Source organism: Sciurus vulgaris (assembly GCF_902686455.1).
Source record: "Sciurus vulgaris genome assembly, chromosome: 3".
NCBI classification, from domain to species: Eukaryota; Metazoa; Chordata; class Mammalia; order Rodentia; family Sciuridae; genus Sciurus; species Sciurus vulgaris.
In genome coordinates, this window is record NC_136463.1 from 64,082,445 (window position 1) to 64,109,048 (window position 26,604).

The 26,604-nt window shown below is 45.1% G+C and overlaps 1 protein-coding gene and 1 long non-coding RNA gene across 5 annotated transcripts in view; one reads left to right on the top strand and one right to left on the bottom strand.

Annotated features, from left to right (window-relative positions):
• The window catches only part of RPH3AL (rabphilin 3A like (without C2 domains)), a 259,447-nt gene that overhangs the window by 122,601 nt on the left and 110,242 nt on the right, over positions 1–26,604 (bottom strand). The window contains exon 1 of one of the 4 annotated variants that reach the window (XM_079130957.1): positions 26,152–26,190. The exons of 1 other annotated variant lie outside the window; for it this stretch is intronic. The gene's annotated coding sequence lies outside the window, so the exon portion shown is untranslated. Of the gene's footprint in view, positions 1–25,405; positions 25,612–26,151; positions 26,191–26,604 lie in introns of those variants that run through there. 2 more of the 4 variants (XM_079130958.1, XM_079130961.1) reach the window with 2 other exon arrangements.
• The window catches only part of LOC306656136, a 96,501-nt gene continuing 73,760 nt past the window's right edge, over positions 3,864–26,604 (top strand). Inside the window, exon 1 of the long non-coding RNA XR_013762426.1 lies at positions 3,864–4,327. This is a non-coding gene — a long non-coding RNA (uncharacterized lncRNA). The remainder of the gene's footprint in view (positions 4,328–26,604) is intronic.

Sequence of the window (26,604 nt, forward strand, 5' to 3'; positions counted from 1 at the left end):
GATATGTTCACCTGCGTCACCCTGCAGAGGCACTGGCCACAGTTGAAGGTGGCTCTCCACTCAGAATCCCCCATCACTCCCAATGGTGCCACCAACCACGTGTGCTGGAAGGACAAATGGGTTTCATCTTGTGGGCAGACTCCGAACCCCTGAGAATGGCTGCCTGGAGCATAACACTGAGAAGGGCAGAAAGGCTACCTGGTCTAAGTGGGAAAGTGCCACGAATGATTAGTGATGTCTGGCACGAGAGCAGGAACAGCAGCGGCACACATGCCTCGCGTTTCCCTTGCCTCGGGTCCCATAGATGACTATCCAGGCAAGAAATCTGCTTCAGCTCTAATGGCCTGGAAGCGCCTTCAGCCCCTGGCGCCCCCTTCCTCACGGACTACAGGAACCACGACACAAATATTTTTTTCCTTGACTGCTCATCGGCTCAGAGGTCAGAGTCTAGTTCAAATACAGTAAACCGTGTGCGCATCGATGGCCTGAGAATGGATTCTAACTCCCCTCCTGGCTTTAACCTTCTAGATAACCTTTATTTTTCCTGAACTTATTTTTAGGGGTTTCTGTTTAATTATACATACTTATATACATACATACAGTATAAGCATGCCTATAAGTATAGATACACATATGCACATATATATACATGTATAAAGCTACACAAATGTCTGATATAGAACACCTACTTTACCTTTTTATTATAAATCCATATTTTTATTTATTTATTTATTTTTTCAGTGCTGGGGATCACACCCCAGGCCTCACACATGCTAAGCAAGCACTCTACTACTGAGCTACCTCTCAGTCTTATATTCCTTATACAAGTTACATGGACAAATATATATTCTCATAGGCATCCTCTTGTGGGCAATTTCTTTCTTTCTTTGTTTTTTTTCCAGTACTGGGGGTTGAACTCAGGGTTGTTGTAACACTGAGCTATATCCCCAGCCCTTTTTTAAAAATTAATTAATTAATTAATTTGTTCAAATTAGTTAAACATGACAATACAATGCATTTTATGCATTTTGATGAGTCATACATAAATAGAGTATAATTTCTCCTTTTTCTGATTGTACATGTTGTAGGATCACATCAGTCATGCAGTCATACATGTACACGAGGTAATAATGTCTGTTTCCCTCCACTCTCCTTCCTATCCTCACGCCCTTCCCCTCCCTTCACTCCCTTCTACCTACTGTAAAGGAACTCTATTCTTCCCTAGCAACCCCCATCACCACTTATCGTGAATTAGAATCTGCATATCAGAGAAAACATTCATCCTTTGGGTTTTGGGGTTTGGCTTATTTCACTTAGTATGATATTCTCCAGTTTCATCCATTTACTAGCAAATGCCCCCAGTCCTTTTTAAATTTAAAAATTTTGAGACAGGGTCTAAGTTGCTAAGGCTGATGTTGAACCTGCAATCCTCCTGCCTCGGCCTTCTGAGTAGCTGGGATTAAAGTGTTCACCACCATGCCTGGGGCACTCTCAATTTCTTTTTCTTTTTCTCTCTCTCTTTTTTTTTTTTTTTTTTTTTTTTTTTTTGGTACCAGGGATTGAACCCAGGGGCACTTAACCACTGAGCCACATCCCCCAACCCTTTTTATTTTTTTTTTTATTTTGAGACAGGATCTCCCTGATTTGCTTAAGGTCTCACTAAGTTACTGAGGCTGACCTTGAACTCATGACCCTCCTGCCTCAGTCTCCCAAGCTGTTGGGATTACAGACATGCGCCACCACCACCCTCAATTTCTTTATGGAACATGATGGAGGAATGAATGGATAAATGGAAAGATAACAGACAGGGAAAACAAGGAAGAATAAGGCAGAGTCTTTGCCCGAAAGAATCAGGATTCACTTGCACTCTGATGAACACAGCCTTTTAGTTTCAGCTCTTATCAGCTATGCGACTGTGAAGGGAAAAAATTGCACACTCACACACACACACACACACACACACACACACACACACAACCCACTGGTCAACCCAAGGTTTTATCGACTACTAAATGCCCATCCCACAGGTAGCAAATTAACCGCAAAGGTTGGTGGCTGCACTAGGCAGCACCGGTCTACACACACCACCAGCAATTAGTATTGGAAGCAAGATTCTAGGCAACAGCATTCAGCCATAAATAATAAGGCACCCAACTGCATGCCCTCCTTATAAATGCTGCAGGAATTCAAAGAGAAAGGAGCCATTAGAAGCTGCATCTGCATTCAGAGTGTCCTTGTCCCCTCCCTCTGATGTCTGAGGGCAGTGGCTGACTGAAGGACTTCGATTCCTTGCTTCTCCCAGCAAGAGAGAAAGCCCTGGCCAAGATCAATCGTATTCCTCAGGACTGGAGGCGGCTGCCCCTGCGGCCAAGAGTCTGGGCCCCATGGCCTGGCAGTCTCCTGACCACAGAGTCTCCACAGAAGGGGTGGCACTGGGCACATCACCTGCGCCAGTTGAAAGGGGATGAGAGACAGCTGCCAACAGTGGGTTGTGTGGGTGGCGGACCCTTGCACTCGCCTCCTACCGGACTTCACAGACATTTCACGGCCCCTCCTGTCCCCAGTCACAGGCCCATTTATTCCACAATCACCAGGGCTCCAGCTGCCTGAATCAGCACCACCGCGCGTCAAACAGCAGGTGAAAATGAGACAATGACAGTAACTGGGGTCCTTTTCAGCAGTTACTCAGGAGGGCAACAGCCAGGCGTTTCTTTTCTGGAGGAACTAACAGAATTCACAAAGATAATAAGACTATTTCAAAATTCTGGACTATTCCCTGCCCAGTGAAAGGCTGAGAATAAAGGCGGAAAAAAAAAAAAAAAAAAAAGGCGGGGGGGGGGTGGTAGGGGTGACAGAGAGCTACGTTTGCAAACTAACTCAAGTGACAAAGTCTTGTGTAGTTCATCCCTAGGGGCCAACTGAAGGGCCCTAAGCTATCCAAAGTGGGGATGGAGACAACTTTTGAAATAAGGTAGCGGGGCTTTCTGCCTCACCTGGCGTGGCTTACACTGTGACTAGTCCCCTTCGGCCGGCTGACTCTCCCAGAGTGCACCTGGGTCAAGTCTGTCTGTCAAAGTCCTCCCTTAAGAATCTGGAAGATGGGGTGGGGCTTGGCTCACTGGTAGTGCACTTGCCTAGCAAGTACAAGGCACTGGGTTCGGTTCTCAGTACCAGCGGAAAAAAATCTGGGAAGTGATTTGGGAGATTAAGGCAGGAGAATCAGAAGTTTGAGGCAGCCTTAGCAACTCAGTGAGACGCCGTCTCAAAACTATTTATTTATTTATTTTATTTTTTATTTACTTATTGATTGTGAAAGGAGGCTGGTGCTGGCGCTCAGTGGTAGAGTGCCTGCCAACTGTGCATGTGGCCCTGGATTCAAACCCCAGCACCACCGAAAAAAGAAGAAAGAAAATGGTGGTGGGGGGTGCTCAGTCAAAAGACACAGAAAAATAATCTGCAGTGCAAGAAAGAAGGGGGCCAATACAAAGACTGGGGCAGACACAGGCCGAAAAAGGGCTCCCAGTTTCCCCTAGTCCATGCACTGAGCCAGCCCTCCTGAGGCCTGGGTGTTCAGATCCTCCTTCTACAATGTCCTCTGGTCTTTGGCAATGAACTCCCCTTTCTTTTCGGTCTCTACCTTTGAAACCAGGCCTGGTCAGCATCTTGTTCTCATAGCCTGACGAATATGACTGCCACTTACTTCCCTACCCCCAGGCCATTCTCTGGGCTGATTAAGGATACCTGTTGGGGGCTGGGGCTATAGCTCAGTGGCAGAGTGCCTGCCTACCATGTGTGAAGCACCGGGTTCCATCCTCAGCACCACATAAAAATAAACAAATAAAATAAAGGTATTGTGTTAAAAAAAAAAAAAAAAGAAAGAAAGAAAGAAAGAAAGAAAGAAAGAAAAGAAAAAGAATACCTGTGGGAGCTGGGTGCAGTGGCACACACCTGTAATCCCATCCCAGTGGTTCGGGAGGCTGAGGCAGGAAGATTGTGAGTTCACCAAAAAGTGAGGCGCCAAGCAACTCAGTGAGACCCTGTCTCTAAATGAAATATTAAAAAAGGTCTGGGGATGTGGCTCAGTGATTCACTGCCCCTGAGTTCAATCCCCAGTACCAAAACAAACAAACAAACAAACAAACTGTGGGAGCCAGGTGCTGCCTGTAATACCAGCAGCTTGGAAGGCTGAAGCAAGAGGATCATGAGTTCAAAGCCAGCCTCAGCTACTTAGCAAGGAGCTGAGCAACTCAGTGAGACCCTGTCTCAAAATATAAAACAGAGCTGGGGATGTGGCTCAGTGGTTAAGCACACCTGAGTTCAATCCCTGGTACACACACCCCCAAAAAAAGAATACCTGTGGGAGCAGTCCTAACGGATTTTTCTGATGAGCATGTCTTGTGAATCCGCCATTGTGCTCCATCCTATCACACGTGCATTTTTCATGTTAAACCACAATTACTGAAATTCTTGCCATCCTTCTAAATTAATTTTCCGGAGTTGGAGTGTAGTCTCTGCCCTTAGGCTAAGAATTCATTGAGGCTTTCTTTTCGCTGAGACTTTATGATGTCTAGTACACAGTATTTCTATTCCCTACATCTTTGCTCTGCACAATCACCTGGCTCTTCCTCCCACACCTAAGGAAAAGAGATGGTCAACTAACAGGCGAAGAGCACAAGGCGTCTATGTGTTTTGTGTAGCTTCAGAGTTAGACTGATATTGTCAGGCACAGATTTAGTCTTGTCATTTTGTTAACGCGTTGGGGAAAAAAATTGGGTTTATGAAATGTTTCATGTAATTGCATCCAAGTTTTGCCAGGCTGGAAACTTGGACCTGTGTAGTGACTTTTTAATTCTAGTTTTCATAACCTGGAGATCAGACTGTTGCTTTCCCATGATGTATGTAGTGTCTCATGACTGGAGTTTGCATTGTGTTTGCTTTGTTTTATAGTATCTGTACTTCTTGTATTTTTCAAGAGTTATTTTGTAAACAGATGATGTATTTCTCCATTGAAAACACAATAAAATTAAAAAAAAAAATACCCATGGGCAGTTAGGCCACTGTCAAATTCTAGAACATTTTCATCATGTTCTGGTGGCACAAGACTATAATCCCAGTAACTCAGGAGGTTGAGGCCAGAAGATCACAGATTGGAGGCCAGAATGGGCAATGTACAGAGGCCTAGTCTCAAAAGTAAGAAATAAAAAGGGCTAGGGATGTAGCTCAGTGGTAGCACACCTGTGAGTTTAATCACCGGTACCACAAAAATCAACCAACCTGGGGGCATTCAAATCAGTGGCTAGGAAGAGCAGAGATTTCAGTGCCAGAGGCTCCAGGGTGTATCTCCATCTAGCAGGGTGACCTGGAATAACAAACCTCCCTGAAATGCAGGTGTCTCACACCTCAGCCTCTGCAGCTACATCCCAGATCCTCTCCTGACCCTCTCCAGTCTGCCTATTGTCACAGTGAGCTCTTCAAAATGCCAGCCCTGTCATGAAACTACCCTGCTTGAAATCTCCCCAGTGCACTGAGAATAAAACCAAAATCTCTTCCCACCTGGGCCTCTGCATTCCCTTCAATACCATTCCCTGCTCGGGACCCGCAAGCACCCCAGTACTCCTACATGGGAAGTATTTCCCCTAACCCTCTCCCCACAATCTCTTTTGCCTAATTAGCTCCATCTAAAAATATTTTTTTTATTAGCCCCATCATTGAGATATAACTCACAAACCATAAAACTTGCCCTTTTAAGTTTGCAGTTTGGTGAGTTTTAGTAGGTTCATAGTTGTGTAAGCATCACCACTATCAAATTCCAGAACATTTTCATCACTCCACAAAGAAACCATTAGCAGTCATTCCCATCCCTCTCTCCTTCATGGCCCCTGGAAACCACTGATCTACTTTCTGTCTTAAGGATTTGCATATTCTGGGCATTGAATATAAATGGAATCATAAGATATGTGACCCTTTTTATTCCCTATTTCATTTTTTTTCTGTTCTAATCTTTATTGTTTTTTCCCCTTCTAATGCTGTGGTTAAACCTGCTGTTCTTTTTTTATTTTCTTAAAGTGGAAGATTATTAATTTGAGATCTTTCTTCTTAATAGAGACATGTACATAGCTATAAATTTTGCAAGTTTGGTATATTTTCATTTTCAGTCATCTCAAGGCTTTTTTTTTTTTTTATGGTACTGGGAATTGAAACTGGGATGCTCTTCACTGAGTTATATCCCTCCCCCCTTTTTTGAAGTTTTTGAGACAGGATCTTGCTCAGTAGCAGAAGCTGGCCCTGGACTTTTGAGCCTCCTGCCTCAATCTCCTGAGTAGCTGGGATTACAGGTGTGCACCACTGTGCCTGGCTTATTTCAAAGTACTTTCTAATTTCTCTTGAAATTTCTTCTTTGACCCACTGGTTATTTTGGAGTGTTTGCTTTCCACATTTGTGAATTCCACAAATTTCTTTTCATTTTTGATTTCTTATTTTCATTCCCCTTTATCAGAGAACACACTTTGGATAACTTCAGTCCTTTTCAATGTATTGAGACTTGTTTTACAGCCTAATGTGTGATCTCTCCTAGAGGATGCTTCAAATGCACCTCAGAAGAACCACTCTGTTGCTGCAAAGTGGTCCACAGATGTCTGTTAAGCCTTTATAGTGTTATTCAAATCTTTTATTTTCTTATTCATACTCTTCCTGCTTGTTCTATTCATTATTCAAAGTAAGACCTTGAAGTCTCCAACTTTTATTGTTGAACTATTATTTCTCCCTTCATTTGTTAGTTTTGCTTCATGTATTTTGAGGATCTGTTATTAGGTGCATATATGTTTATAATTTTTATGTTATCTTGAAAGATTTTCTCTTTCGATAATTACAAAATGTCCTTATTAGTCTTCAGTAACAATTTTTGCCTTGAAGTTGATTAGTGATATTTTAGTTACTTTAATTCTTTTAGTTACTGCTTGCATAGTACATATTTTTTCATACTTTTACTTTCTATTGGTGTCTCTTGTAGACAGTTTGATCATACTTTTTATTGTTTTTTAAATCCACTCTGAAATCCCTGTCTTTTTATTGGAGGGTTCAGTCCATCTGAATTTAAATAATTACAAATAAGACAGAATTTATCATATTTTGCTATTTGTTTTCTATAGTCTTATGTCTTTTTGTCCCTATAGTCTTTTTAAATTTTTTAAAAATATATGTATGTGTTTTTAGTTGTCAATGGACATTTATTAATTTATATGCGGTGCTGACAATCAAACCCAGTACCTCACATATGCTAGGTAAGCAGCTACCACTGAGCTACAATCCCAGCTCTGTCCCTATATTCTTGAATATCTGTCTTCTTTTGTGTTAATTGGTGTTTTCTAACATATATTTTAACTATCTCTTATCACATTTTAAAGTTATTTTCTTAGCAGTTACCTTAGAGATTACAATTATCTTTTTTTTTTTTTTTTCCCAGTGCTGGTAATTGAACCCAGGGCCTCATGCACACTAAGCAAGCACTGTACCACAGAGCCATATCTCCAGCTCATATAATTAACATTTTAATTTAAAACTCTAACTTGGATCAATAGTGACTTAATTTCAATTGTCTGCTCTAACAAACAGCCATGTGCTACATAATGTATTAGTCAATGGTAGAGCATATAATAACAGTGGTCCTGTAAGATCACATCACCTAGTGGTGTGGTAGCCATCTTGTGTAAGAACAAACTTATGATATTTGCACAATGACAAAACTGCCTAGTGATGTGTTTCTTAAAACACGTCCCTGTCATTAAGTGATGTGTACCTTCTTTTCCCTCCTATTTCCTTTGTGCTTCTATTGTCATACAAATTATCTTTGCACATTATGAGCTTGTCAATAAAGTTTTGTAATTATTGCTTTATGCAGTCATCTTTTTAATCAGGAGAAGAAAGGAATTACAAACAAAATGCATTCATACCTTTAAAAGTGCTCTTTATTTCCTCAAGTAGATTTGAGTCATTCTCTAGTCTTTTCAAATCAGCCTGAAGGACTCCCTTTACAATTTTTATAGGGTATGTCTGCTAACAACACATTTTCTCAGTTTGATTTATCTCAGATGCCTTGATTTCTCCTTTGTTTTTGAGGGATAGTTTTTCTGAATATAGAATTTCTGGCTGACTATTTCTTTCAGCACTTTTAACTTCGTCATTCCACTGCCTTCTGGCTTCCATGACTTCTGAGGAGACGTCAGCAGTGAAGCTGACCTTGTTAAGGAGTCCTCACCTAATGACTGAGGAACTCTAACCCTTCAGTTCTGAGCACAGCCATCTCCTCCTCCCTGGAGCAGGTCGGACTCTTTGGTCCCTATACTCTTATGCTTTGAGCTCTCCTTTGTAGTTATTATTGCAAATGTAATTAAATAATGATAGAAACAGCTCTTTAATATGTGCTTATAAGTTCCATAAGACAAAAATCAGGCCTGCTCCCCAGAAGCAGCACAGTGCCTGGCATGCTGTGAACTTTCAATAAAAATTTACTGAGTGAATGAATGAAACTCATCTTAAAGAAAGCTGAATTACTGGTCTCAACTTTTCCCTCCCTATATTAGTATAAAAGAGCCACAGCCTACGTGGGCCTGCTGATGGGAATGTGCTTTCCTGCCCCTTGGCTTGGGGTTGGCCATGTGACTGGCTGTGGCTAATGGGCTGTTCATGATATGCGGGGAGAAAAGGCTTGAGTAATTGAGCTCTCTCTCTTATACTTCTGCCTGTCACCCTGAAACAAACATGCCTTGGGTGTCACTGGTTCAAGGGGGATCAGAGAACAAGGAACAAACCTAAACCCAACTCACAGCATGAAGCCAAACAAGTCCCCCTGAGAATAGCCTAGATCAGCAAAACCTCACCCAACCCACAGTTCTGTGAGAGAGAAATAAATACTTACTGCCACATGCCAGCAGGTTTCGGGTGCTTTGTTACGCTACAATATTGTGGCAATTGATGCCTAAGACATATGCACTGGCAAATCTGAAGACTAGGAGGAAGTCCTGGGGAAGGTCTTCCATGTGGTCCTTCATATGGCCCACAATTGGGTCCAGATGGAATCTCTGGGTAATTACGCTTCCCTGCTCCTCAACCTTTGGAGATGTGTCTTACCTTCCTCCCTCAACAAACCTGCACTCCCAGCACACTCCCCTCACCAGCCCAGCCCTCCCCAAGTCTACTTCCAGCTCCTCTAGACTTGCCTCCACTTGCTGTCCATCCTCAGGTCTGTTCCAGAGCCCAGTACTAACCCTTAAGGGTCCATGACTACATCTTTTAGCAGAGCTCACAGAATCAACTTCCCAGAATTTGACAGTCCCATAACTGGGATACTCATCTCTAGTACCAGCCTCCCGAAACAGCCCAGAGAGTACTAAGCACCTAGCACAGTGCCAGTGCAAGGCACACACAATGGCTGCTTGATTAGAGTTAGGCTAAGTCCTCCCCACTCTGCCCCTTACCAATTCCACCACTTGACCTGAGAGTGCATCTTCACAGCAGAAAACCTGCAGTTCTTTCTCTGCTATGGGGCTGAGAGGCGGGTACACCCTCCTGTCCCAGAGGCTGAGATGTCTTACTACCTGGTCTGATACCCCAGATTCAGTGACAAGGAGGGGATGGGACAGAGGCAGGCAGAGCACATCTCCTTCTATTACAACTCTGCTCAATGCCTGGTCTAAAATTTTTTTTTCATTCCAAATGCATAACTGTCTTTTTCAAGTGAGGCGTGAGACAGTGTATGGGCTAAACATAATAAAAAATAAACAACTTAAGGATCAAAGAGAACAGAGGCCAAGCAGAAAGCAGAAAGGGAAGATGTCACCGGAAATCTGGTGATTAGACTGAGCAACACATCTGGCTACAAGCTCTCCAAGCAGCCACAGAGACAAGGCAGGGAGGGGTTATGGAGCTCAACAGGAACTCAAAGACAGCAGCAGCCCTGAGAGGGAACCCCACTCAGATAGCTCCAAGCCCAAAAGGACACTGCAAACTGGGGAGACCCCAACACTATCAATAATAACCACCACCCATGGGCCACAGGCTTTTCTGTTTTGCATGTGACTTCTCATTTAATGCTCAGATGAGGACACTAGGGCCCACAGGGGCAAAGCAACGTCTCAAGGTGACAAAATGGGGAAGAGGTAGAACCAGGATGAAAACCCAGGGCTGGGGGTACGACTCAGTAGTAGAGCACTTGCTTACTACGTTTCAGGCCCTGGGTCCAATCCCCAGCACCAGAAAATAAATGTAACCTATAAAAAGTACCTTCACTGAAATGTTCTGATTAACACTGCCAGCTGCGGTGGTGAACACCTATAATCTCAGCTACTTGGGAAGCTGAGGCTGGAGACTCATACATTTGAGGCCAGCCTGGGCAACTTAGCAAGGTTTTATCTCTAAATAAAAATATTTTTTAAAAGGGCTGAGCATGTGGTCAGTGGTAGAACACTTGCCTATGCACTAGGCCCTGGGTTCATTACCCAGTACGACCAAAAAAAAAAAAAAAAAAAGGAGAGAGAGAGAGAGAGAGAGAGAGAGAGAATCCAGAGCCTCAACCCTTAACCTATAACCAGCTGGCTCTTGTGGGACCTACCATATCCTTCTACCCTGAGTGGAGGCCTCAGGGTCTGGGCAGGCCCTTTTTCCTATTGAGGCCTCATTCCCCACACTTCTAAACGTCTGCCCGAGACTGCCCATCGTCGAGCCCCTTGGTGAGCGCTTGCCTATATTCACTGCCAACCTGTATGGACATGTCAAACCTGTCCCCCCTGCACACCCCTTGCCAGCCTAGCCCTCCTCCTAGCATCAAATTGTCTCCGCTTGCTATTCACCCCCCAGGCCTATCCCAGAGCCCAACACTAACCCCAAGTGTCTCTACTAACAGCTCCTCATGGAAGAGTGTCATACAGCAAAACTCGTCAAAGGCAAGGAGCTCCAACAGTGCAAACCTTTAAACCCTGGCTGAGCTGCCGCACGAGCCCACACTCTCAACATCAGAAAAAGTGGTGTCAGCCCATGGTTGAGTACTGGCTGTCCCCTTGACCTGTCCTTTCTATCCTGACCTCAGAGCATGAGCTGGATGGAAATTCAATTTACAAAGGCCACTTCTTCTCCACATAGGGTCTTTTCACTCCCAAGTTTCCCCCTTTGCTAAATTAGTTCCCAATCACCCTGTCAAGGGTGACCTACTCTGTCTATGGTGCAAGAATCCAACAATGGCAACCTGAGGCCAGCCCAGCGCACAGGAATCCTTTGTGAATCAGAAGAGGTGTCCCTGTGTGGAGATGCTTAGAAACTCTGATAAACTGATAAGGCTAAAACAGGACATTTCACATCCATTTGCCAGAAAATAGACCTAAGTCATACAAATCAAAACTCTCGTCCACATGGTGTCCTCAGCTGGTGCTTAACCTACAAAAGCAACCTGGGCACCCTCGGCCTGTGCACCACTTCAGCTCAGAAAAAATGAGAAACTCAAAGTAGTTACCTCCTCAGTAGAACCTGAGAAAGGCAGACAGACGATCAGGATCTGAATGTTCGTCCCACCAAATTTGTTTTGAAATCTTAACCCCTAAGGCGATAGTGTCGGGAAGTGGGGCCTTTGGCAGGTGATTAAGTAATAAGGGAGGGGCCTCGGTGAAGGAGATTAATGTCCTTATAGAAGAGACCAGAGGGAGGGAATGTTGGGGTGGGAGGTGTAGCCCAGTGGTAGAGCTGTTGCCTAGCATGTGCAAGGCCCTGGTTCAATCCCAGCACCGCAAAAAATAAACAAAAAAGGTCCAAGGAAGCTCAGAGGCCTATGAGAACACAGTGAGAAGGCACCTTCTAGGAACCAGGAAGTGAGGCCTCACCAGTCACTGAACCTGCCTACTCCTTAATCTTGAACTTCCCAGCCTCCAGGATTGTGAGAAGTAAATTTCTGTTGTTAATAAGCCACCGAATTTGCCCCAGCAGCTGGGGAGGCTGAGTCAGGAGGATCGAGAGTTCAAAGCCAGCCTCAGCAAAATCAAGGCCCTAAGCAACTCAGCGAGACCCTGTCTCTAAATAAAATACAAAACAGGGCTGGGGACGTGGCTCAGTGGTCAAGTGTTCATAAGTTCAATCCCTGGAAACCACCCCCCCACACACACAAACAAAGGCAACGAATTTATAATATTTTACTCGAGCAGCCCAAATAGACTAGGACAGACATTCAAAGGCAAAGAATCAAGCCTTTTCTTTTTTTCCCCCCCTGTTTTTTTTCCTTTCCTTTCTTTCTTTTTGTTGTTGTTGTTGTTGTTGTCACCATACTGGGAATTGCACCACTGAGCTACATCCCCAGCCCTTTTTATTTTTTAAATTTTGAGACAGGGCCTTGCTGAGTTGCCAGGCTGACCTTGAACTAGCATCCTCCTGTTGCAGCCTCCTGAATCACTTGGGATTCCAGGTGTGTACCACTGCTCCCTGCACCATGCCTTGTCTGCTTGGCTCAAGTTAAAAGTGCAAGGTCAGAATAAACCCAGAAAGTGGGAGGTCTTTGTGTCTAAGTCAAGGTCATGGTACTCCAGAGGAGTGGCTTCTGGAAATTAGGAAACCCTGCAGCAGAACTGGAAATGGCAGGTGGAGAAAGGTCACTCTGGGATCCAAAAAGGGCCACAGCGGTGGGGAGGGAAGAAGCGAGATGTGGGGAAACATGGGCAACCCAGTGGGCTCCGGGCCACAGCCGGGACCAGTTCTTACCATGTGGGCTTAGAGATCATTTCACATTCACCTCTGACCTTTTCTTGGTCAGCTTCATGGTGGCACCTTCCTCTGATCAAATGCTCCCAGACGCTGACATTAACAAGGACAAGTACTGTGACAATTCAGAGACCAGTGGAAACTGGGTCTTTTTCTGTCACTAATCTGTGTGATTCGATAACATTTAAAAAAGAAACCAGAAGAGAATTCATTTCCCTTTTCATTTTCAGATGAGGTCCCACTTGGGGCAGAACAATTTAGATGTGAGTCTTTTTAAGCAAACAGTCCCTGAGGAATGGCATGAAAGAACTTTGGATGGAACCCTTGTTTTCTGATCACTGCACCAAACACCCCCTCACCTAATCCCTCTCTGCACTATATCAAGGGGCAAGAGGGAGGCATGAACCCGGGTTCCAGAAATTAAGTCCAGAAAATAACACACATTTCGACATTTCACCTTCTAAATTAAGCCAGTGTTCTCCATTAGCTTTTCACTGGGGACTGACAGAAAATTGTTTCAAACTGGAAATTTAATTTAAAGTAAGGAGAGGGGAAAAAAAAAAAAAAAAAAAGCAGCTCACCAAGCCCAATGTTGGAAGTAGTTTGCTACAAACTTTTTTTTTTTTTTTTCCCAGTGGAGGGTGATTGAACTCAGGGCCTAGTAAAAGTTAGGCAAGTGCTCTACCACTAAGCTACACTCCCAGCCTGCGGCGAGCTTTTAAAATTAGTTTTAAAGTGATCAAAAGTGACTGCCTGTTTAAGAGTTCACTTTGTCAGCCCAGGAATCCAACTGTTCAAATGGGGTCATGGGGCTGAGGCTATAGCTCAGTGGGTACAGTGCATGCTTAGCATGCATGAAGCCCTGGGCTTGATTCCCAGCACCAAAACAAAGCAAAATGAAGAAACTAATGGGGTCATGTAAAAACTCAGCTTTGTAAAAGCAAGACAGGCAGTACACTTCGGATGTGTGCAGCTTTCTGAATGGATGTTGTGCTTCAATTTAAAAAAGATAAACTTACACTTAGCCTAGGACCCAGCAATTCTAAGAAAATTAAATCATGTAAAAGAAATAATATCTATAAAAGGAATTAAAAATATGACAACATGAGATTTATAGCCACTCCATTTATAACTCAAAAACAGGGCTGGGGTTGTGGTTCAGTGGTAGAGTGCTTGCCTAGCATGTGTGAGGCCCTGGGTTCAATTCTCAGCACCACGTATAAATAAATGAATAAAATAAAAGTCTATAAACATCTAAAAAAATTAAAAGAAAAAAACTAAAAACAACTCAGGCATCCATCAACAGGTGATTGGATGAGCAAGTCGCACGTCTTCATACAAAGAAATACCATAAAGCAATAAAAAGGAAGCCAATACTGATAATCTCAAAAACATTTAGTCAAGTGAGAAGCCTTTCACAAAAGGGCACATATTGTATGATTCCATTTAAATGAAATTCTAGTTCAGGCAAATTAACCTACAATGGAAAAGGAATCAAAATAGAGGCTGTTTCTGGGGGAGTTGGATGGGGATTGACCAGGAAGGGTCACGAAGGAACTTTCTGAGCTCATGGTTATGTTCTCTATCTTCATGGGGGTCTGGGTCACCCAGGTCTATGCATTTATCTGAGCTCACTGGAAGGAACATGTAAGATTTGTGCATTTCATTGTATGCACATTTTACCAGAAAATAATCATAAACAAATATTGAATTTTAGTTAGTGGCAAGATTGCTGAAGTATCTGACTGTTTTGTTCATCAAAAGATGCTTTTAAGATGGTGAAAAGGCAAGCCACATACTGAGAGAAGTATTTGCAACACATAATAGGCGCTGGTTTAGTACCACAATGTGAATGCATTAAGATCTCCTAGGAATCAATAACAATCTAATAAGGAAAAAAGCGGGCAAAGAAAAGTATAAGACATGTAAATGAGAACACACAAATAGCCCATAAACACACTCAGCCTCAATAATAATCGTGACATGCCAATTTAAATCACAATGAGCCATTGGTTCACACAGGCCAGGTTGGCATAAATTAGAAGTGTGGATGAAACTAAGTGCCAGCGAGGACGTGGGGCAACAAGTACCGTGACCCTTGACTGGAGGAACACAGTGCTCCGGACTTTGGGGACAGACAGGAGATGAAGATGCACACAGCCTGTCCCCTTATAATTCCACTCCTAGGTAGACAGCCTGGAGAACCTACACCTGGAAAGGATGTTGGTAACAGGAGAGAAAAGCAGAAACAATCCAAATGCCCACCAACAAGAGAAGGGATAAATCAGGCATCTTTACACAAGGCAGTAAAAAATGGACTCCAGAAACATTCAACAAGAGGATGAGTCTCAAGAGCACACGTGCGGGTTGAGGTTGTGGCTCAGAGGTGAAGCGCTAGCCTAGCATACGTGAGGCACTGGGTTCAATCCTCAGCACCACTTATAAATAAAAAAATAAAATAAAAGTATCATGTCCAGCTACAACTAAAAAAAAAAAAAAAATGAACACACATGCTTACCAATGGAGCTATTAAAAACTTGAAACACAGTACAATTCCATTTATATAAGTTCAAATGCATGCAAAATCAAACAATCAATTAAGGATATAAGTCTGTGTTGTAAGGCTATAAAGAACAACACATTAATAATTATAATGAAATTGAGGTGAGCATTTCCCCTGAGGATAGGAAGGGGAAAAGATCCTTTTAAGGAGAGGTATAAAATCAAGTTTTAAAGGGTTAGCAGGTGCTCTCTTAAGTAAGCTGGGCAAATGACTGCTTTATTAGTCTTCTTAAACTATTCATATATGTTTTATATATTCTTTTTCCTCGGGGCAGGGGACCAGGGATTGAACCCAGGTTGCTTAACCACTGAGTCACATCCCTAGCCCTTTTTAGGTTTTATTTTGAGACAGGGTCTTGATAAGCTGCTTAGGACCTCACTAAGTTGCTGAAGGTGGCTTTGAACTTGAAGTCCTCCTGCTTTACGCAGCCTCCCGAGTTGTTGGCATTACAGGTGTGTGCCACCACGCCAGGCTGTTTTATATGCTCTTAATATGTATATTTCATAATTACAAATTTATCAATCTTCAGCTAAGACAGAGGAGCACAGCTACTTGGGAGGCTAAGGTGGGCGGATTAACTGAGTCCAGGAGTTTGAGACCAGCCTGGGCAACACAGTGAGCCTCAAACAAACATGTAAACATATATACATATATATGAAAATATTATCTATATATTTATATGAAATTTTTATATAAAAATAAAAGAAAGTTATGTATATATGTATATATGCATATATATGTATATAAAACATATATATGCATATGTATACATATAGAAAACTTTCTTATATTCCAACAATATTCAATTACAAAGAAAATGACGGCGTGGTGGTACAGCTCAATGTTGGAACACTTGGCCTAGCATGCTTAAAGCCCTGGGTTCCATCCCCAGCATGAAAGAAAGAAAGAAAAAGAGGGAGAGAGAAAGAGAGAGAGAGAGAGAAAGGGAAAAGAAAAGAAAGAAAATTAGGGGAAAACATTATATTCCCAACAGCATGAAACAACACAAAACAGGACTGGAGTTGTGGCTCGATGGTGGAGCACTGGCACAGGTGAGGCACTGAGTTGGATCCTCAGCACCACATAAAAATAAATAAATAAAATATAAAGGCATTGTGTCCATTTACAGCTAAAAAATTTTAAAAAACGCATACATACGAAACACCTAGGAAAACACCTAGAAACAAACCTAACAAAAAATGCACATTTTCCATAAAAAAAAAAAAAAAGAAACATGAAACCCTACTGGGTGCTATAAAAGGAGATATGACAGAAAACAAGACATGAGGCTGGAATTGGTGGCTCATACCTATAATCCCAGAGGCTAAAGCGGGAGGATTGCAAGTTCAAAGCCAGTCTAAGCAAAAAGCAAGGCGCTAAGTAACTCAGTGAGACCCTGTCTCTAAATAAAATACAAAATAGAGCTGGGGATGTGGCTCTCGTCAAGTGCCCTGAGTTCAATACCCAGTACCAAAAAACAAAACAAAACAAAACAAAAACAAGACATGAAGGAATACAGGATGGTCCATACTTCTGAATAGGAAAACTCAATCTATTTATTATGTTATAAGTTTAATGAGGTTTTGATGGTATTTATAGAAAAAAAGCAATGGAATGACTATAACCTTCATGCAGAAGAATGAATAAAGAGGGAAGCATCACCAAGGAAAGCCAGAAACCAAATTTGCACGGCCAGACATCAAAATACATAAAGTCATAACAAAAAAATATAACAGTGAAGGGAAAAGAGACAGACTAATGAAAAAACAGAAAGCTGGAAACCAACATGTTTGCACACTCTAATAAAGCTGACATTTCAAGTCAGTTGGAGGAAAGAGGAAGGATCCCTAAAAATCCCCTAGTGGAGCTGGGAGGCTGAGATTGGGGAGGAGGAGGTTCTCACTGTTCCTCTTCTGTACCTTCTGGCTGTTGAACAAGACAATGGTATAAACTGAACATTCTCAATCTGAAAATCCAAAATCTAAAATGCTCCAAAACCCAAAACTTTTTGAGTGCTGATATGATACCACAAGCAGAAAATTCCATACTATGAAACTTGCTTTGTGCATAAAATTACCTTCAGAGTATGCGTATGAGGTGTATATGAGATAGAAATAAATTTATATTTAGGCTTGGATCCCACCCCCAAGATGCTTTATTATGTATTTACAAATATTTCAGAATCCAAAAACATCCCAAATCCCAAACTCTTCTTGGTCCAAGCATTTAGGATAATGGATACTAGGCCTGTCATGCATATTCAAAAACTTAAACTAAACCAAAAAAAAAATTAAATTCAAAACATAGTTATTGGGGAAAGAACGTAAACAGAAAGAACTGGTTGACAATTTGTACAAACCAGGGGCTTACCTTGCATCCTAAACCAAAATAAATTTAAACTGGATTAGAATTGAACATAGAGGACAATAGAAAGACTGAAACCAAAAAAGAAAATACAGGTGAATATACATCTGACCTTGGGGTAGGGAAGGCCTTTCAAACTCAAAAGCAAAGGAAGAAATCATAAAATGAAAGAACTGAGAGATTGAACAGCACGTGTTGGTCAGTTCGGGACGCTCTAACCAAGTACTGTAGGCTGGTGGCTTACTCCACAGCTATTCTATTTCTCCTAGGTCTGCAGCTGCTAAGTCCAAGGTCAAGGAGCCAGCTGATTCGGTTCCTGGTGAGGGCTCTCTTCCTGACTGGCAGACTGCTGCCTTCTCCCCATGTCCTCGCATGGCCTTTCCTTGGCAGGGATAGAAAGAGAGCTGTCTGCTGCCCCTTCTTATAAGGACACTAATCCTACTGATCAGGGCCCTACCTTTATGACCCCTTTTAACCCTAATTACTTCCTTACTCCGAGTAACCCACACTAGGGCTTCGGCCTCTGGATTGGGGGAGGGGAAACATTCAATCCATAAACATTTAAAACTTCTCTATGTTAATAATAATAATAGTAATAATAATAATAAAAGAAAAAGACAAAACTGAGGGGGAAATATTTGTTACATATGTCAATCAATACTTTAAAAAAAATTTTTTTTGGTTGTCCATGGACCTTTATTTTATATATGTGGTACTGAAGATTGAACCCAGGGCCTCACACATGTCAGGCAAGCGCTCTACCACTGAGCCACAACCCCAGTCCCCAATCAGTACTTTTATAGAAAAGTAAGAGTAAATAAAACACAGGTTATAAAATCCTTTCCACAGTGTGATCTAAAGAAAATTTTTGTAATGGTGCTGGGGATCCAACCAGGGCCTCACACATGTTAGGCAAGTGCTCTACCACTGAGCTACATCCCAGCCCACTACACAATTTCCAGAAGAAGGGGGAGCCTGGCACAGGACAGAGTCCTTGATGTGTGACCCATGTTACCAAAGACCCAGCAAGAAACCCCTGAAAGAGGCCTGGAGGAATGGGGCATGATGGGGAGAAATTTTATTTGTGATGGCACTAAAGGGACAGACTCAAAAGCTGTATTATTGAGCTATTTCCCCAGCCCCTATTATATATTATTATTAAAAATATACTGCATTTATCAGTTTGCAACTTGCTCTTTTCACTTTACAATCTTAGAGATTCAACCATGTTGTTATATAAAGATCTAAGCCTTTTTCAAAGTTGCATGGTATTCTAACATTTGAAAATATGGGTTCCTGAAGTTCTCCCTCCACACCACCAGCAGACATGCAAACTGTACCATTTTCACCACTGCAAACTGCACAGAGCCTGTTCTAGAATCTGCCACCTGTGCACAGCTACCAGAGTGGTGTTTTTTTGTTTGTTTGTTTGTTTGTTTTGGGGGGGTATTGGTGCTAAAGATTGAACCTAGAGCTTCACGCATGCTAAGAATGTTCTACCACTGAGCTAACCCCTCACATATGCCAGTTTCTTTAGGGTAGATCCCGAGTGGTAGAATAACTATGCTGTAAGGCAGTCACCCTTTTTATTTTGACAGGCCCTGCCCAATTGGGTCACTGTGATGCTCCTTTCCTAGCCTCATAGCCCATGGATTTATCCATCAGATCACTATCAAGTTTCTCTTTTTGGTTTCTGCCCAACACTTTGGTCTACCTTCTTTTTTTGTACCTTGGTTTTGCCCCATAGTTTTTCCTCATTATTCAAATTACCATCTAATAATGAGAGCTGCTGTCCCCATCACTGGCAGCAGCATTCAAGCTCAAACCAAATGGTCTCCTGGTCACCCATCCTGGCTTCTGATGGATAGGACCCTTGAACGGGGCAGGAAGTTCTTCCAACTCCAAAATGCTGCATCTTGGTGTGCCAGAGGATATGCCGGCAGTGAACGGGGGAAGGGGGCTAAGCAAGGGGAAACTTTACAAATCCTGACTACTGGGATGGGCCAGACCCAAAGATGAGATCGCACCAACATGGAAATGAGGCAGGAGCGCAGCTGCGTGAGTCCGGCAGGGGGCGCTCTCCAAGGGTGTTCACCTCTCGCTAGGCAAACCCACCACCAACTTCGTGCTGCCCACAGTGGTCACAGCGGCGTGCGACTGATTGTCTTGGGTATAAGAAGTGCTTTTACGTAAGGTGCCAACTACAGAACTGTGGACTTACATAAGGCGCTTGGGTATTTTTAGCAGCACATAACTGCCGTGTGAATGGCGGAGTCGCTCTCAGCGCCAGCGCCGCTACTTTACAGGCGGCGCAGTCCTTGAAATGCTGGTGTTTGCAGGCTGGGGCTGCTGCTGCAAGGCCGAGGCTGGGCTGCGGCACCACCCACATTCTGCAGCTCCTCCAGGACAGCCTGACTCCGGCAACCAGCAGGAAGCGAACACTTCCCCTCATTTACCCCCAGGGCATCCAGGGAGCAGGCCAAGGCTGCATGGGGACTGGGCGCAGCCCCCCAGTCACCTGCTAACCACCCAGGCTCCCTACAAAGCCAGTGGGATAGAAAAGACAGGACGAAACTAGAGCTGACCCTGGCTCTAATCCCACATCCCAACCACACCCGCTCTAGAAGGTGGGTGCACACCCTCACGTCACCTCCCACCCATCATGATAAATCCAAGGTTCCAGGTACAGTGAAGTCAAAGGTGCGGCCTCCTATTTCCTCTTGTATTCACAAGGGTTTAGGGTCACTGCTGCCTTTTTTGCTATTATGGTACATTTTATTCATGTGTAATAAATAGAGGACACATAAAAATTGATGAATTCTGACAATATGAACACATCTATGTGACCAACACCTAGATTAAAAAAAAAAAAAAAAAAACAGCCAACAGTGGCACAGGCCTGAAGTTCCACGAACTGGGGAAGCTGAGGAGCTGAGGCAGGAGGATGGCTTGGGGCCAGGAGTTCAGGGCCAGCCTGGGCAACACAGTCCAGGCTATGTTTGATTGTTTTCAGTCCTGGGGATTGAACCAGGGTGCTCCACCACTGAGCCACATCCCCAGCCCTTTTTTATATTTTATTTGAGACAGGTCTTGCTAAGTTGCTGAGGCTGGCCTCAAACTTGCGATCCTCCTGCCTCAGCCTCCCAAGTTGCTGGGATTATAGGCGTGTTCCACCACACCCAACAAGATATCATCTCTAACACAGAACAAAACATACATGACCAGCCTCCCACAGCCTTCCTCATGCCTCCCTAATTCTACTGCCTGACTCCCAACACCTTAGATCTGTTTTGCCTTTTTTAAACTTCACATAAAAACGAAATCATACAATAAGTGCTCCTTTACATGGAATCATACAATAAGTGCTCTTTTACATGGAATCATACAATAAGTGCTCTTTTGCATCTGGTTCCTTTCGCTCAGTATTCTGCTTGTGGGATTCATCGTGTTGTCGTGGGTGAGTGTAGGCTGTTCATTCTCAGTGTGGTAGGGTTCCACAGTTTGCATGAATCCCAATTTATGCATTCATTCTACTACTGACAGACACTGGGTGATTTCCGGTTTTATTGGTTGTTACAAATAGTGCTACTATGAATGTTCTAATTCGTGCCTTTCCCTGCAGCCTATTGCCCATTGAAAGATACTCATAAAACACCGAAAATCAATCCATTTTTGGTTCATTTGTTTTTTGTTTGGTTTTGGTTTTGGTTTTGATGTTTTGTTTTGCTTTTTTTTTTTTTTTTTGCAGTGCTGGGGATTGAACCCAGGGATACTTTACCATTGAGCTACATCCCCAGCCCTTTTTATTTTTTTATTTTGAGAGAGTCTTGCTAAGTTACTGAGGGTCTTGCTAAATTGACCACGTTGTCCTTGAACTTGCCATCCTCCTGCCTCAGTCTCCCAAGTCCCTGGGACCACAAGCATGTGCCACCACCCCAGCACACCCATTTATTCTTGAAACAAATTCTTCCATTATCCAAATAGTGCCAAGCAGACTACTGGCTATGGGAGTCTGACTTAGGATTACAGCCTCACCCCTTCACGTCCTTGTTGTATGTCTTTTGAGAAACACTCAACCTCTCTATGCATCATTTTCCCTGCCTGTAACATGGGAACAATATAGTACTTCTTCCTTTTATTTTGATTCTGGAGATTGAAACAACAGGCATTTTACCACTGAGCTCCATCCTGGTCCTTTATACGTATATTTTTAATTTTGAGACAGGGTCTTGCTAAGTTACTGAGGGTCTCACTAAATTGCTGTGGCTGGCCTCAAACTCAGGATCCTCCTGCCTCAGTCTCCCAGGTTGCTGGGAGTATAGGCCCAAGGCTTCACATGTGCAAGGTGAGCTCTCTAGCAACTTAGCTGCAATCATAGTACTTCTAATTCCACTTCATTGAGGATTAAATAAGAGAAGTGTCAGCACCTGAGCACTTGGTCAGCATCGGCAGCTCTGACACTGCCAAAGGCACCCTGTCCTTAACACCTCAGAGGTACTACCCTGCTTGGGGTGGTTCCTGCCAGGATGTCTGTGAGCAAAGACGTCAGACAGGAGGAGACAGCAACTGAAGACAGGCACCTACGGCACCTCCACCTGGAGCTGGGCTGCACCAGTAAGCATCCTGCTGCACAGGTGCCTCCTGGTCCCTCTTTCTCTCCAGCATCCAAAATGCTGTCCTTTACCACAGGGCACCAGGGCACTCAAAATGTCACCTAAACCACAGTCATCATTTCAGGGGCATATTAATGGTGGGCCAGGAGCCTGGTGACAACCTGCTAGGGCACCAACAATATCCCGGAATCACTGCCTGGAAAAAAATTCTTTTTTCTTTTGTTTTAGTGTCTATGCAAAAGGAAAGCAAAGAGGAGCAATTTTTTTTTTTTTTTTTTTAAGCGACAAAGATTGAAAAAGCCCCTTGAAGCGTACAGTGCAGAGACCTAGGAGCAAGAGACTTAGGACTCACACTACTAGTTGTCATGGTAACGGGATTTCACAGCAGGAGCTCATTTTCATATGACAGTGACCTGTGGGAGAAAGGAAGGACGTCTCCTAAAGAAACTTAGTTGAAGGCCTTCTGGGGTGGAGGGTTAGTTTTGTTTGCCAAAGAAGGCATTTAAAGGTGCCTTAGGGGACAGAACTGACCCAGGGCCCTTGCGAGGCTCTCCCTTTATTCCACAATTCTTATTTAAACGGATACCAGAAACAGCTCCTTTCCAAGACCTCCTGGGGATGTCAGTCTCCCTGAGTCACTGGTCCTACCTAATCATCTGTCTGTTACTATGTCCTTTCCTGGAGTCCAGCAGAGTCCCAAGCAACCAACAAACTGAGCCACCAGAACATCCTGCACAAGCAGGCCAGGTGCTGAGAGGGCACTGAAGGTGTGGACCATATATGTGTTCTGGACAAACAAAATCACCCTATCTCAAAACAGTCTCAAAAGAGTCTAAAAAAAAAAGACAGAATCAAGTTTCAACCTCCACTCTACCCCTGCCAACTGTGTGATTCCCGCATGTCCCTGGTCCTTTCCACATTTGCATCCTCAAGGGCAGGATGAGCACAATGATCCTAATGCTAAAGGGCTGGGGTTGAGGCTCCTGGCAGAACTCTTAAGTAGCCTGTGTGAGGCCCTGGGTTCATTCCTCAGTGCCGCAAAAAAAAAAAAAAAAAAAAAAAAGGCAGAGAAAATCAGATTAAGCCTAATGCCTACTCTCTTAGTGGTGCAAGGACGACACAAAACAAGGGACTGTTCAGGCTGATTAACACACTGCTCAACACAGGACACAGAACAAGTCACTCAATAAATAGCTGCTATGGTTAAGAGCCGGAGAGGCATGTCTCAGTGTCCCTACCCAACACAATGGGAGGCTAACAGCAGAGAACAAAGTATTGAATTGTGTGGTGAAACCTGTAACCAGCCCATCAGTGAGCCCAGCAAGTGGAGACTGACTGGAATCTGGAAGAATGAGCAGTCTTGGAGGGAGATGGAGATTGAACTGGACGCTGAAGGATGGTAGGAGGTGTTATTGGTGGTTTGGAGGTGGGAATGCCTTTATCAAGCATCCACAGGGTGCTGGGACCTAGGAATTCAGGGAGAAAGGGAACAGGCTTCCATCAGGGACAGGAGGGGTGGTGAATCAGCAGACAGATGCAGACAGCCATGGCTGGAGGGCACAGGGCCAGGAATGGGGTCCCAGTGCAGCAGGAGGGAGGTGGGGAGAATCAAGCTTTGCAAAGAAACAGCATCTGAGCCAAGTACTACAGGGTAGAGCCAAGAAGGCAACAACAGGTAGAGAGGTAACTGGAAACAGTTTGAGACTGAGGCCACATGACTGAGAGAGGAGCTGAGGTCTAAAACCGAAGAAATCCTGGGCCTTCTCAAGCGAGGGGGCAAGTGACAAGGTAAAAGGAACATCATTTTAGAGGTGACACGCTGCATGGGGCTGGCAACAGAGAGGCCAGTCAAGAAACTTCTGAACTCTGGCCTAAGATGTTCCAGGACTGGAAGAGTGGGTCACAAAGGAGAGGGAGAGTCAAAGGCACTTTAGAGACAAGCGTGGCATGACAGAGGGGGGAACCCACAGATAACAAGTGAGAGAGGACACTGCCTGAGAGGAAGAGTCCAGACTTGGATGTGCTGAGTTTGTGGTGGCCCAGGGGCATCCCACTAGAGCCCAACAGAACAGGGGTGGACCTCAGAGGGGGTGTTCCTCGAGGACTCCTGCAGACAGCCCCATACACAGGGCCTGGAAAACGGTCCCAGAAAAGAGGTAAGAGGGTTCAGAAAAGGAAAAAGAACAATGAAGAACAAAGAACCATGCCTGGGTAGGAGAAAAACTACCCAGAAATGACAGCAGAGAAGGCTGCAAAGAGGACACAGGCATACAGGGGTCAGCTTCCCAGGGGACAGGAGGATGGAGGGCCCACAAAAAGCAGTATTTGGAAACAAGATTACTTTCAGGAAAGCGGTTTAGCAGTTTCAGCAAAGTGGCAGGGCCAGCAGCCAGGCTGCAGAGGATTAAGGGAAGGGTGGAGGGAAGGAGGCGCAGGTGCAGAGCACTTGTCGGGAAAATGTGACAGTGAGAAAAGAGGAGGCAGAGTTTATTGCTCAGGCGCATGGTTTTCTTTTTTTCCATGAGAAGTCAAGTGGACGTCAGAGGCAGGGGGATGGAGGGCCTGGACACGCAGGTGAGGGTGCTATCTCTCCAGGTATGGGAGCAGGCTGGGCGGAGCCTGGATTGCAGTGCTAGCCCGTCCAATGCTCTCACCAGGGTCTCTAAGGATATCTTTTCATTCCTCCTCCCCTGAGACTGCTAGGAGGATCAAAGGTTTTTTGCAGACGGAGGGTGACACTGACCATTCACCTGAACCCCCCTAGCTTTGATCTCAGGGAGGGCAGGTTTCCAACTTCAGCAACCCCTGGGGGTGTGACAGACCACCAGGTGGATAATCATCAGGTCGCTCTGCCATCTGAGCAGACAGGCAGGAGTCAACAACCCAGGACTTCTCAACACAGCGCTCTCTACAGTCCAAGAAAGGAGGTTTCTGCACCACTGCTCAGGTGCCCTGGCCTCAGTGCGAACCCAGGGCCATCGTCCCGAGTAAAGAGACGCCGTGCTTGGACTCAGACACTTCCCCCAAACCTCAGCCTGACTGCTGGAAATAGATTTCCGGAGTGGAAAACAAGCTAGGGGCAGGACTGTCGGGATGAAAGAGATGCGCAGGGCGCACGGTGGGATCCTCTCACCAGAGACAAATACTTCATCGCGCACTCGCACACACTGGGCGCCAACTGCCCTGGGAGTACCACTCCCGACCACCTAATCACGGGCAAAAGCAACGTCCGACGCGCAGAACCGCCACGGAGCCCCACGCCAATCATCTGGAGAGTTCGGTAGCCATCCTCAGCCAGGCCAAGCGCTGAGAGGCAGGGCCATGTCATCCCCACGCAGGTCCCCGCAGGCCGCCAAGACCCCGAGGCCCCTCCCGCCGCACGTGCGCGCCTGCCCGGCGCTGGGTAAACACAGCACTTGTTGACTCCTCTACGGCAACGCTCACCCCAGCGCCGCCTGGCGTCCGCAGTCGCCCGCGCCCTCCCCCATTCGGCCGTCCCCGCCTCGCCCGTCACCCCGAGCTAGGGGCGCATGATCTGCTCCACCAAGGACCCCGGACAGGTTGCGGGCAAGTGCACAAGCCAAGCGTGCAGGAGGCCTGGTCCAGGTGCTGTCCCGGGCAACTTGGGTGCAGCCCCAGGCTCGGGCGAGGCCATCGGCCGGCGCGGCCGGGCAGGGCAGCAGGGCTCCGGCCCTGCCCGCGCCCCGCGGCCCCTAGGGCTCGCCCCCAACCCAGGCGTACAGAACTCCCAGGTCCCAGCCGCCACTCGGGCGCCTTCCTGCGCGCCCCCTCCGGCCCCCGCCGCGGAGCCAAACGCACTCCCATGAGCTCAGAGGCTGGGCCCCGAAAGGGGGGCGGCCCCACTTTAGCCACACTTACCTGGGGGCTCGGCCCAGCCGCCCGGGCGCGCTCTCTGGCTGCCCTCTGGCGGCGGCAGCTGGTACTGAGCGCGCGCCCTGCCCCGCCCCGCCCCGCCCCGCCTCTCTGCGACCTGGTACCTGTTGCTGCCGGCTGGAGAGCCTGGAACGAGTTACCTGGTAGACAAGGGGACCTCTGGATGGCTATTGTCTTCCCAGAACCGGTCTTAAGGGCTCCTCCTTGTTACTGGATAGCTAATAGCACTTCTTCTCTGAGCAGCTTCAAATCCCTAAACCCAATTCTGACGCCTGTATTTATAGAAATTACCCGTTCTAACAACCCCAGGAGACAAAAGAAAGGCGGGTATGGTTTCTGGGACCCGGAACAGTGCCTGGCACTTGCTGGAGCTCAGCATCTGTTTGTTGAGTGAAGGAGTAATCCACTGATGTGGCACAGAGGAAACTTGCTGCAGTC